This window comes from Procambarus clarkii, chromosome 48 (genome assembly GCF_040958095.1).
Source record: "Procambarus clarkii isolate CNS0578487 chromosome 48, FALCON_Pclarkii_2.0, whole genome shotgun sequence".
NCBI classification, from domain to species: Eukaryota; Metazoa; Arthropoda; class Malacostraca; order Decapoda; family Cambaridae; genus Procambarus; species Procambarus clarkii.
The window spans coordinates 24,219,873-24,231,975 of record NC_091197.1 but is presented as its reverse complement, the minus strand read 5'-3'; the positions used below and the strand labels follow the sequence as shown (position 1 = coordinate 24,231,975).

Here is a 12,103-nt window from a genome sequence, read left to right as displayed (position 1 = left end):
CTATCTGGGACCACAGACCAAAACCTGGACACCCTTGCAGAGGCCAGGTAATTTTTGGTCACCCTCACCAAAAAATCAGCCACCAGGAAGGTAGAGCAAAACAAAACATACAACAGCAAGGCAAATTTAATCAACAGTGAAAACAAAGCTCTTAGCAGAGCGTTCACCCACTAGTAGCAGCTGTCCACTGAGTTCGTTTTCTGAGAGAGCCCTCTTGCCACAGAGAAGAACAACAGAAAGGGAAACATTAAGGTGGAGGAGAACAGAAGACAAGTAACCCCTGAATGAGAAAGAATCAGAAACAGGGAATCCTACCTAATGCAACACACGTTCCACACGGCTTCAGTACAACAATGGAACAAGCTGCCAAAACCATGGAGACCAGGAGGTGCCAACCATGGCTAACAGAATACACCCAGTAACAAAAGCCAACAAAAACATGGCACTGTAAAAAGAATCATAGGCTAAATCGAGAACCGAGGAGATGTAGAAAAAGTAAAATCTGATCTAGGGACCAAGAAAGCTCAGAAGAAAACATGCCAGAGGTGAAAAAATGTACCAGATGACCTGTGAAACGGGACCAATGAAATGTTGAAGCTAATTCTAACAAAAGCAACTCTACCAGTGCTGAAAAGCAACAGTATTAGGCATAAACATAAATCAATAAACAACCAGGACCAAAAGGAGAGGATTATTGGAATTGAGAGGACAAGCAGCAAAGAGAGAGGAAAAGGTAAAAAAAAAACAGCAAAGGACCTCATAATGTTACAGACACAAAAAATGCTGGTCAGATACCAAGAGATCGGCCATACACTAAGATCAGGGTAGAGCCTACCACACAGAAATCACAATTGTGTGATGCATCAAATGAACAAATCTACAAGGGTCGTGACAAGGATTTGAACCTGCGTCCGAGAGCATCCCAGACGCTGCCTTAATCGACTGAGCTACGACATGGTCAAAAGGAGTTGAAAACAAAGTTCTACTGAACTTACTGGATCCTGCAGCCTCTCCGAGGCACAAACCAGGATTTTACATATCTCCCCCCATGCACTCGAGCTATGTCAATAGGCCGTTCTCCCTCTTCGCCCTTACTTCATTACACACAGAAATCACAATTGTGTGATGTATCAAATGAACAAATCCACAAGGGCCGTGACGAGGATTCGAACCTGCGTCCTGAGAGCATCCCAGATGCTGCCTTAATCGACTGAGCTACGACATAGTCAAAAGGAGTTGAAACCAAAGTTCTACTGAACTTACTGGATCCTGCAGCCTCTCCGAGGCACAAACCAGGGTTTTACACAACTCCCACCATGCACTCGAGCTATGTCAATAGGCCGTTCTCCCTTGTGGATTTGTTCATTTGATGCATCACGCAATTGTGATTTCTGTGTGTAATGAAGTAAGGGCGAAGAGGGAGAACGGCCTATTGACATAGCTCGAGTGCATATGATATTTTTTAGTGTTTTATTAGATATACAGTATTTTATTTAGTATGTTACTGAAGAATGTTGAAAGAGTTCTAGGCAATTGTGTGGTTTCATTCTATGCACTGGTCAACTAACATTTTTTGTTGTTGACATCGGTAACTATCCTAATGTTATTTTGGCTACAGTATATTGTAACCTTTATCTATATTGCTCTCATACCTTACCCATGGTTGTGCTTCCTAACCCCATGAAAATGAGAAGAGAGGTGGTAATGATGAAGATAAAATCACAAGATTAGTATTAAATACTATAATTAAACATTCATTGTACATTATTCATGTAATACAATTTTCAAATCTTACTTTTAATTATCATTTGAGAATTAAAAGTCACAGAATATAATGATCATTTGAGAATTAAAAGGTCACAAAATAATAAATATTGTATCTAGTAATACAAGTGATATCTATAAGAATTACTTACTAATAATCTCTAACAATAAGTTATGATAAAGCATATCCCTACCACAGGTGCCTAATTATTAAAATATACAGAATTGAAATAACAATAATCATTATAAACTAAACAAATCCCTTCCCCCCTTGGAATACCACCTTTCTGTGGTGGGAGGATTGCGTGCTCCGACGACTTGGAGGGCAGTCGAGTGTGGCTCGTGAAAACCCTCTTCTGGCCAAAGGATAGGGGACAGACTAAGTGTGTTCCATCCTCTAGGGGTAAGCCCTGTGATCCTGTTAGGCAACAGAGCCCTACCTACTCCGGTTTGACTCTTCCTGTTGGGGAGCCAAGCCAAGATTGTAAACCAAACCCAAAAGTTAGATCAATAATGTTTATACAACACCAATGACCTCATTGTTAAGGCCTTACAAAAATTATTTACTGCTCAAGCTACAAGAAGTTGTTTGATCACAGGAATGCAATCAAGAAAGGTATCCCAGGTTTCTCATGCCAGCATGTCTGCAAATCTTACGACACAAATATACTGTAGCATGAAATATTAAAGATAAACTATACTGTACAGTAATTCTAATTATAAAATATAAAATATAATTCTTAAAGCTACCCCAAAGAGGCCAACAAGGCTGAAAGTCTACACAGTACAGTACTGTACATGGCATAAATCACACCTAACACAACTCAAGAATTACATTAAAATCTAGAAATCATTCATATAAAACCAAAAGATAGATAAGGTAATTGTGAGGAGAAAGTGGTAAGCCAGTATGACTATATAGCCATACGGAGCGTGACATATAGCCATACGCTATATGGACGTGATACGTAATCAGACAAGAGTTGAGATATGAGGATGGTGTGAGGGATCAACGCTCAACTCCTTCAACCAGCTAGGATCGAATTCCAACCCATATTCAAATCCCCCCTTTCCAGAACATACAGTGTATCATATTTTCAATAAACAGATGTTCTGAAAAGTTTTAAACACTGACAAAATTTTACAAAAAGCCGTTAAAAAAACCAGCGTTGAATGTAATGAAAGCTATTTTCTGGGTGAGTCCCGGAGGCTCCCCGGAGCTATCCAGGCTGAATGGATATGTATAACTTTCTGGCATCAGTCAATGCATGGAGTTCATGCCTACTGGGGACCACGAGCCAGAACCTGGCCCCCTCTAGAGAGGCACGAGGAGCAATGGCCTATAGAGCCCCCCCCCCCCCCCCGTATGATTGGGAGCATTTTATGTCTGCCATCGACCGGGATAGGGACCCAGAAAGGTAGGCGCCCCAAAACTAACCCCTATTCTGGTAAACTATTGCGACCGAAGACCGAACAGGTGGACAGAACTCCCCCAAACCAAAAATAGCTAACCATCATGATGTCATCATGTCGCTGCGCCGCCGTCTGCGCAACCCCCCCCTCCCCGGGAGGGGGAAGGGGGGAGCCCCAGACCCCACCGTCGGCGACCCAACCATTAGTTCTTAGGCTGGATGTCAAAAACACGAAAAACACTGCCGACCGGAGAGAGGGAGGGATGCCGGGGAGCCTCTGGGACTCACCCAGAAAATGGAGTTTCATTACATTCAACGCTGGTTTTCTAGAGGGAGCCCCTTTGGCTCCCCGGAGCTAACTACCCAAAGATAAGGAAAAACCAGGGATTTACCCGGGCGGTGGGCCGTCCTCACTCCTTAACGCGAATTTGAGACAACTGGCTGCAACCGCCGACCCAAAGCAACACAGGCCCGACGAGGCCCAGGAACATTCACCAGGTAGCAAGCGGCCAGGACCCTGTTCGATCTCCAAAAACCCCGGGCCCGAATGTCCACCCAAGACATGTTGCCAAAGACAGCCGCCAAAGCAGCAAATTTACGAACATCGTGGGCCCGGGGAAAAACCGCAGGCTGGCTATACTTAATAACCCTGCGGACAACCTGAGAGACCCGAGCCCGGGAACAGGGAAGAAGGGAAACCGGATCAACCCAGAGCGCATCCCTGGCAATGGAAGCCGTGGCGTGCAAATAACGGCGGAGAGCCGCAACCGGACACAACACATGATGCACCCCCGGCCTGACCAACCAAGCATCAACAACCCACGGCACCCTCTGTAACGCAGCCGTCTCATTCTTCGCCAGAAAAGAGGGAGACGGGAGACGGTTCCAAATGAACATAACGACCATCAGGACCGAAAGAGCAGAAACCTCGGTGCCGGAGGAGAGCATGAAGCTCGCCAACCCGACCCCCCAAGGCCAATGCCAACAGGAAAAGAGCCTTAGAAAAGCAATCCCGAACGGAAGGGGCCGCAACAAACCGAGCAAAGAGAGAAACGAGAGCACGCGGTCCAAAGACCAAGACGGCTCAGGCGGCGCATGAGCAGGCCGGAGGTGAAACAACGCATGAGACAACTTGCGAAACGGGGCGGAAGTAACATCAACACCGAAAGCAAGCTGAAGCGGCTCCGCCAATGCCGGATGATACGAAGCGACAGTATTCAGCATAAGATGACAGTCCTGAAACAACCAAGAGAGAAAGGACAGAACAACCCTATCAGAGACCGAAGAACACCGACGCAGTGATAGGAAAAACCGGAAGGACTGCCAGGAAACCTCATACTGTCGCTGAGATGAAGCACGCAGGTGGGAGACCAACAAAGAAGCCACCTGCACACCATACAAGGAATGATAAACCAGAGTCAAAAACACCAGACGTGAAGACTCGAAGAGAAGATGGAACCAGCCTCGTACAGGGCTGGACCGATCTGCTGAAAGAGGCAGAGCCGCGGGAAGACCCTTGGGTTCGGACACCGAGCAAGCAGCGCCTGAAACCAAGGCTGGGCCGGCCACCAAGGAGCCAGAAGGACAACCCGACTTCGGTAAGTCTCCAAGCGAGTCAGGACCTGGAGAAACAGCAGAACCGGGGGAAAGAGGTACAGGTAACTCCCCCCTCGCCCAGTCCTGCCTGAAGGCGTCGACCCCGACGGCTTCGCAGTCGGGAAAGGTCGCCACGTAAACCGGGAGACGCCTCCACCACGCCGACGCGAAGAGATCCACATCCGGAGTCCTGAACATCCGGCACAGCCAACTGAAGAAGTCGGCATCGACCATCCATTCCGTAGAAAGAGGACGGAACCTGGACAGGCCGTCCGCAAGGACGTTGGACATCCCTCGGACATGAACCGCCAGGAGAGCCAAACCCCGAGAACTCAGCAGACGAGTCACCCGAAGCGACCAGCCCCAAAGAGCCAAGGACTGCACCGAACCCCAGCAGTTCAAACAATGAACCACCGGGGAGCAGTCCGAATGGAGCCTGATCGTCGATCCGCGAGCAACTCAAATCCTCCGGAGCGACATCCACACCGCCGCGAATTCCCGCACCGTGCTGTGAGCCCGATGGAAGGACGGACCACACCGCCCCTGGCCGGCCTGGTGAGCACTGGTCACAAAACCCCAGCCAAAAAACAACGCGTCCGTGTACACATCAAGCAAGGGCTTGGGAAGGCACCAAGGCACCGAACCCCAAAAAACCCGAAGATGAAGGATGCGACGCAGCAACCGACTCAAAGCCCCCGGAGGTCGAACCCAACGATCGTGAGAGAGGCGGAAGGGCCGGCCCAGAAGGAATCAGAACAGCCGATAAAGTCACACCTGACCCGGCGGGTAGACCATCATGGCAAAGTTCAGGCTCCCCCACAAACCCTCAAGCAACCGCCTCGTGACCCGGGAACCCCTCAGAAAAGGGCGAAGGCGGGACCGCATGCGCAAGAGAGCCGCCGGAGGAAGAGACAAGGAAGCAGCGCGAGCGTTCCAAACCAGACCCAGCCAAGACTAAACCTGAGAGAGAACCAGATGGGACTTCCACCAGTTCACCAAGAACCCGAACCTGGCGAGCTGAGAAAGAACCAAATCCCTGCTGAGCAGACACGCGGACTGGCTGGGAGCCCAAACCAGCCAGTCGTCGAGATAGGCCAGCACCCGAACACCTAGCAGACGCAGGCGGGCCACCACGATCCGAGTGAGGCGTGTGAAAACGTGTGGCGCCAGATTCAACCCGAAGGGAAGACAACGAAAACGGTAACCTTGACACCCCACAACAAAACCGAGCCAGTCCCTGAACCCCGGATGAACCGGAACGTGCCAATACGCGTCCTTGAGATCCAGGGACACCATCCAAGCGCCCCTCTCCAAAAGAAGATGAACCTGGGACAGCGTAGTCATGCGAAAGGAGGGGCACAAAACCCACGGGTTCAGACAGGACAAGTCCAGAATGAACCGGAGGTCCGCGAAGTCCCGTTTCGGGACCGGAAACAGGCGGGAAACCCACGTCGTTTCGACCAAGCCCAAGCAAACCCACTCCGAGATGACCCGACAGAGCGCAGGAGAAGAGGCTAGCCCCACGAGCCCCAAACCCCCTGAGGAAGAAAGAGCCACCCAACGCCACCACAGGCCGCACAAAACGACCCGAAAAGCCCATGAATCGTGGGACCAGGCGTGACCAAACTGGGCGAGCCGCCCCCCCCCCCATCGCCCCGTCAATGGGACGAACCGCGAAAGGGCCGACGCGTCTTGCAAGAACCGAGGCGGCGAACAGGACGGACCCCACTCCGTCCAGCCACAGCCGGAACCGAAGGTGCCACCAGCCCCGAATCTGGCACCAAAGGCCTACCCCGACAAAAAGACCCCCGAGCCCTGGCACGACCCTTCCGGGAAGGCCCCCAGTGAGCCCCCTGGAGCAACAACAACTCAGCCATAGGCCGACAACTGACCGAGGCCGCCTGCATATACTGCCGCACAGCAGACTCCGCAAACAGCAACGGACAAAAGGGCGACGACAAACGAAGAGCCAGGGCCCAGGCAGACTCCAAGGAGGAAGCCAGCACTGCCTGACGACATGCGAGGCAAGAAGCATAGAACCGCAAAACCGCATCACGCAGGATGGGCGCGAAGAGCTTCAACAAAGCAGACGACACCCGCACAGCAGATAGCAGCACACCGGACCCGGCAGAGGCCCCAAGCGCTCCCACATCCAACACGAGCCAATTCGAGGACAGCTCAAGGAGGGAAAAGAAACGCAGAGCCAAAGCAAGCGGGCCACGAGTCCACAAATCCTCCGCAATCAAGGCAGTTGAGAGGGAAGGAACCTGCACGTGAAGCTGCATGACACCAACGAATGCCTCCGCCGCCACCCCGGAAGCAGAAAACCCCCGAGACCACCCGAGTCTCAACCCAACCAGACCCCGCCCCAACCCCGAAACCTGCCTATGGTTTGGAGCAGGAAGCAAGGGAGGAAGTGTGTAGAAGAGAAGGGGAAGGACAAGGAGCGGAAGGAGCCAGAGCCGAAGCGACCCCCACCCCCAAGTCCTGACCCCCACAACCAAAACGGAGCAGCCTCGGGGCATCCGGGGCCGCAAACAACCAAGAGCGTTGCAACAACCTACACCCAGCAAACAACGCCGCAGCCGCCTGCACCCAATTATCATGACGAGAGGCCTGGGTGAAAGAGCACGTACCAACAACACCCGTCGTACGACTCCGGGTCACAAGAAACAATGACCCAACAAGCAGCATAGTGGAGGCACAACCGGTGAGTGTCACCCTGAGACAAGGGGACAGAGCAACCGTCAAACTCGCAGGACGCGAGAGGGACTCCAGGGACACACCCATAGGACCACGGAGCCCCCCGTGGGGTTTCCCAGGGCCCTTAGCCATTGGTACATGCTAAGGGAAGCCCAGGCAGGGTACCGCGAACCGGCGCCCAAATCTACCAAACAAACTGCTAAAAGCTGAACCCCTGGGACGTGTCCACTCACGGGGGCCAAGCGGGGGTTATCTTGAGATGATTTCGAGGCTTTAGTGTCCCCGCGGTCTGGTCCTCGACCAGGCCTCCACCCCCAGGAAGCAGCCCGTGACAGCTGACTAACACCCAGGTACCTATTTTACTGCTAGGTAACAGGGGCATAGGGTGAAAGAAACTGTGCCCATTGTTTCTCGCCGGCGCCCGGGATCGAACCCGGGACCACAGGATCACAAGTCCAACGTGCTGTCTGCTCGGCCGACCGGGGAGTACCACCAACAGAAGAAAGTGAAAGAAAAACACCAAGAACAGTAATGGGGGACCAGAAAGGCAGACCCCCCACCAGGCAAAAACAAAAATAAAAGAAAAAACCCCACAAGAGGACAACGTACCCAGACGGAACAGAGCCGGCCGCTGTTATTGGTGAAAACTAGCTGTGCAGTACCCCGCGCCCCTACCTGTGACAAAAACTACCACCTACCCAGAGACAAACCAGGGCAACAAAACCCCAGCTGACTCCAAGGGCGGCCCAGTACCGAGCAGTAAAGGACACAGCGGAGGTAGAACCCAAGGTGACTTGTGGAAGATGGCCCCAAGCCCCAAGGGCAGTACTTACAGGGCACCTAGGGAAGAGAGCCCTAGGCACATGCAGCCCGAGTACCGTGGAATCTTACTCCTGGCTCACACCCCACCGGTAGAGACAGTCCACACCACAAGACACAGAACTGAAACAAAAACTGGAGCCAGAGGCATTCGACTGGCCAGTAATTCCATCAGCCAAGAACTGCCAGTTGGATCGCCGGCGTGGAGGGTCTGGGGCTCCCCCTTCCCCCTCCCAGGGAGGGGGGGAGGTTGTGCAGACGGTGGCGCGGCGCCGTGATGACGTCATGTTAGTTTTATAATTTTGTTTGGGGAGTTTTGTCCACTCGGTTGGCTTTCGGTAGCAATATTTTCACCAGAATAGGGGTTTGTTTTGGGGCCTACCTTTCTGGGTGCCTATCCCGGTCGATGGCAGACATAGAATGCTCCCAACCACAAGGGGGTTTCTATAGGCCATTGCTCCTCGTGCCTCTCTGAGGTGGCCAAGTTCTGGCTCGTGGTCCCTGGTAGGCAAGTACTCCTAGCACTTTGACTGATGCCAGAAAGTTATACATATCCATTCAGCTCCGGGGAGCCGACAGGGCTCCCCCCAGAAAATATGATATTTTTAAGGTTTGCTCAAAATATTGGTACATGTAATGTGTCTATCAAGAACTTTTACTAGTGGCCCAGAAAAAAAGAAATGCAGTGTTGAACTATTCAATCAAACACAAAACAAAAAAATCCAATTTTGAATTAAATAAATGTAATTAGTACTGCAAGAGCCCTGGTGGCTTCCTGAAGGCATTTTCCTTAGATTGCTTCATACTAAAAGGTCACATCAGACACGGAGGTCTGGCCTACCGGAGACTGGCACACAACTTGGCTCGCTCATAAGAGGCACAGGGAGCAGGTGACAATATGACACGTCACAAGAAAAATCCTCCAGTAAGCCACCACAGCTTTACAGACAAATCTACACCACGGAGACAGTCTCCGTGGTGTAGTGGTAAGACACTCGCCTGGCGTTCCGCGAGCGCTGTCATGGGTTCGTATCCTGGCCGGGGAGGATTTACTGGGCGCAATTCCTTAACTGTAGCCTCTGTTTAACGCAATAGTAAAATGTGTACATGGATGAAAAAACGATTCTTCGCGGCAGGGGATCGTATTCCAGGGACCTGCCCGAAACGCTACGCGTACAAGTGGCTGTACAAGAATGTAACAACTCTTGTATATATCTCAAAAAAAAAAAAATGGAGGCTGGATTACCATCGCCATATTTCCAATCTAGGGGGGCTATCCCTTGGTCCAGAGATTTTGTGAAATGGAGTTTTAGTGGGAGGTACAGTATAGTTCTTCTGCCAGTTCTTTTAAGACTCTGAATTGAATTCCATCCACACCTGGGACTTTTGAGTCTTAGTGTGTCAATGTTCTTCCTGATTTATACTGTAGTGTGAATATAGTGAGTCATGACAGCAGGCAGATTGTCTGCCTTGCTGACATTGTGTGTATGTGTGTGTGTGTTTGGTAACTAAACTACGCTTGCTCTCTTTTGTACAAAACCGACCCATCACAGGAATGAATGAAGACCCCTCAAAGGGCACCCTTGACATCTGCAGGAAATGAAAAACAAGCTTCCCAAAAACAGAGAGAGCCAAACAGGCCCTCCAGAAGTATCAGCCAAACAGAACACACTTCCAACAAATGAACACATAAAACTGCCTCTAAAGCACCCGCCTAGGTATGCATGCACGAGCAATGAATGAAGCCATGAAGCAAGAGCTGGATGCAGCCCGACTATCTTAAGGAGCAGCCAAGAAGCCTGGTGGAAATCCTAAAGAAGCATGCAGACATTATCACAACAAATATATTCCTCAAATTGCAATGATTTTATGGAGACTTGGAAAAGGTATTTGAGTGTAAATGAATGATCGTTCCTTCTGGAGGTGATTCTGATTCAGCAGATGTAATTTGCTGCCAGTGCAGAAAATCTCTGCTGGGGGCCTGACAGCCGAGTGGACAGTGCTCGGGATTAGTAGTCCTAAGGTTCCGGGTTTAATCCCTGGTGGAGGCAGAAACAAATGGGCAGAGTTTCTTTAACCCTGATGCACCTGTTCACTTAGCAGTAAATAGGTACCTGGGAGTTAAGACAGCTGCTAGGGGCTGCTTCCTGGGGGTGTATAACAAAAAGGAGGCCTGGTTGAGGACCAGGCTGTGGGGATGCTAAGCCTCGAAATCATCCCAAGATAACCTCTCAGTTTCTCAAGATAACCACTGGCAAGTGAATGTTGAATTGGCCTGGCTGTTTTTCAGCCATTCCTTTCAAAAGCAATATATTTCCTTAGAAAAAATATATTTGCAATCAATATTATGACTTTACAAAAAAAAAAAAAAAAACAGCGCTGAATGTAATGAAACGCCATTTTCTGGGTGAGACCCGGAGGCTCCCCAGAGCTTATCCAGGCTGATATGCTAATATCAGACTTTGGCATCAGTTATATGTATGGAGATCTGTGGGCCTACCGGGGACCACAAGCCAGAACCTGGCCACAAGCCAGAAGCAATGGCCTACAGAAACCCCCGTGTGGTTGGAAGCATTCTATGTCTGCCTGTCAGGGAGCCGGTCGGTCGAGTGGACAGCACGCTGGACTTGTGATCCTGTGGTCCTGGATTCGATCCCAGGCGCCGGTGAGAAACAATGGGCAGAGTTTCTTTCACCCTATGCCCCTGTTACCTAGCAGTAAAAGAGGTACCTGGGTGTTAGTCAGCTGTCATGGGCTGCTTCCTGGGGGTGGAGGCCTGGTCGAGGACCGGGCCGCGGGGACACTAAAAAGCCCCGAAATCATCTCAAGATAACCTCAAGATAAATCGACCAGGTTAGGCACCCAGAAAGGTAAGCATCCCAAAACAAACGCCTATTCTGGTAAAGTTTGCTACCAAAAGTCGAACAAGTGGATAGAACTCCCCAAAAAAGAAACAAACAAATGAGCATGACGTCGTTAACAAAGTCGATAACAAAGTTAGATCAAATTTTAAGAACCCTGTCCCACGATAGCTTCTTATGAAAAGCAGGGTTCTCTACGTGAAAATGCATGTACGGTAACTACGTAATACTCGTGTACTACTGGAAAGTTTAAATCATTTAAGAGAAGTCATGGATTCAGACAGATCAAGGTCATAGACGAGAGGCATTCTGCCCACGTTTAAAACCCTTATGCTGCTATGTGCTTAAAATTAATAACTATCAACACCGCTGTGCGCCAGAAATAAAAAAATTCAAACATTTTTTCATCTTATAAGTGTTCATTTGTGTTCCCTGACCACGGAGAAAAAAAAAATCGTAGGCGACATATTTTGGCCACAACAAGGCGAGGAAGTCTGGCAAAATGTAGGCGTTGATAGAGCAAGCATCAGAGGCGGCCAGCTCTGCCCAAGCTGTCAGGCGGGAGTTCCCACAAAGATATTATTACCTAATTATTTCAATGTCTCCGACTGATTTTCTTTTTTTTGCAGTAATATTATTCAGTAGTGTGTGGTGTGATATATTTATAAAATAAAATGTGTGAATTATTGCTATACTCAAAATTATGGTGCACATATTAGTGATTCAATTATTATTATGTTCATAAAACAATAAACAAATAGTTTTGCTATTATTACACTATATACACAGGTTATGTGTGTATATCACGAAAATAAACACGTGATTAAAAATGTGACAGTGTCAGACCACGGAGGAAAAATGAAACAGGAATTTCTTAAAGTACTTTCGTATATTAATACATCTTCAGAAGGAGTGATTTTACAGATCGAGTACTGGACATAAATAGAT

At 49.5% G+C, this 12,103-nt stretch overlaps 1 protein-coding gene across 7 annotated transcripts in view; it reads right to left on the bottom strand.

Moving 5' to 3' along the window:
* The window catches only part of LOC123764814 (oxidative stress responsive kinase frayed), a 257,836-nt gene that overhangs the window by 162,100 nt on the left and 83,633 nt on the right, over positions 1–12,103 (bottom strand). The window contains exon 2 of one of the 7 annotated variants that reach the window (XM_045752994.2): positions 2,048–2,224. The exons of the other annotated variants lie outside the window; for them this stretch is intronic. The gene's annotated coding sequence lies outside the window, so the exon portion shown is untranslated. The remainder of the gene's footprint in view (positions 1–2,047; positions 2,225–12,103) is intronic. 7 annotated transcript variants of the gene reach the window in all.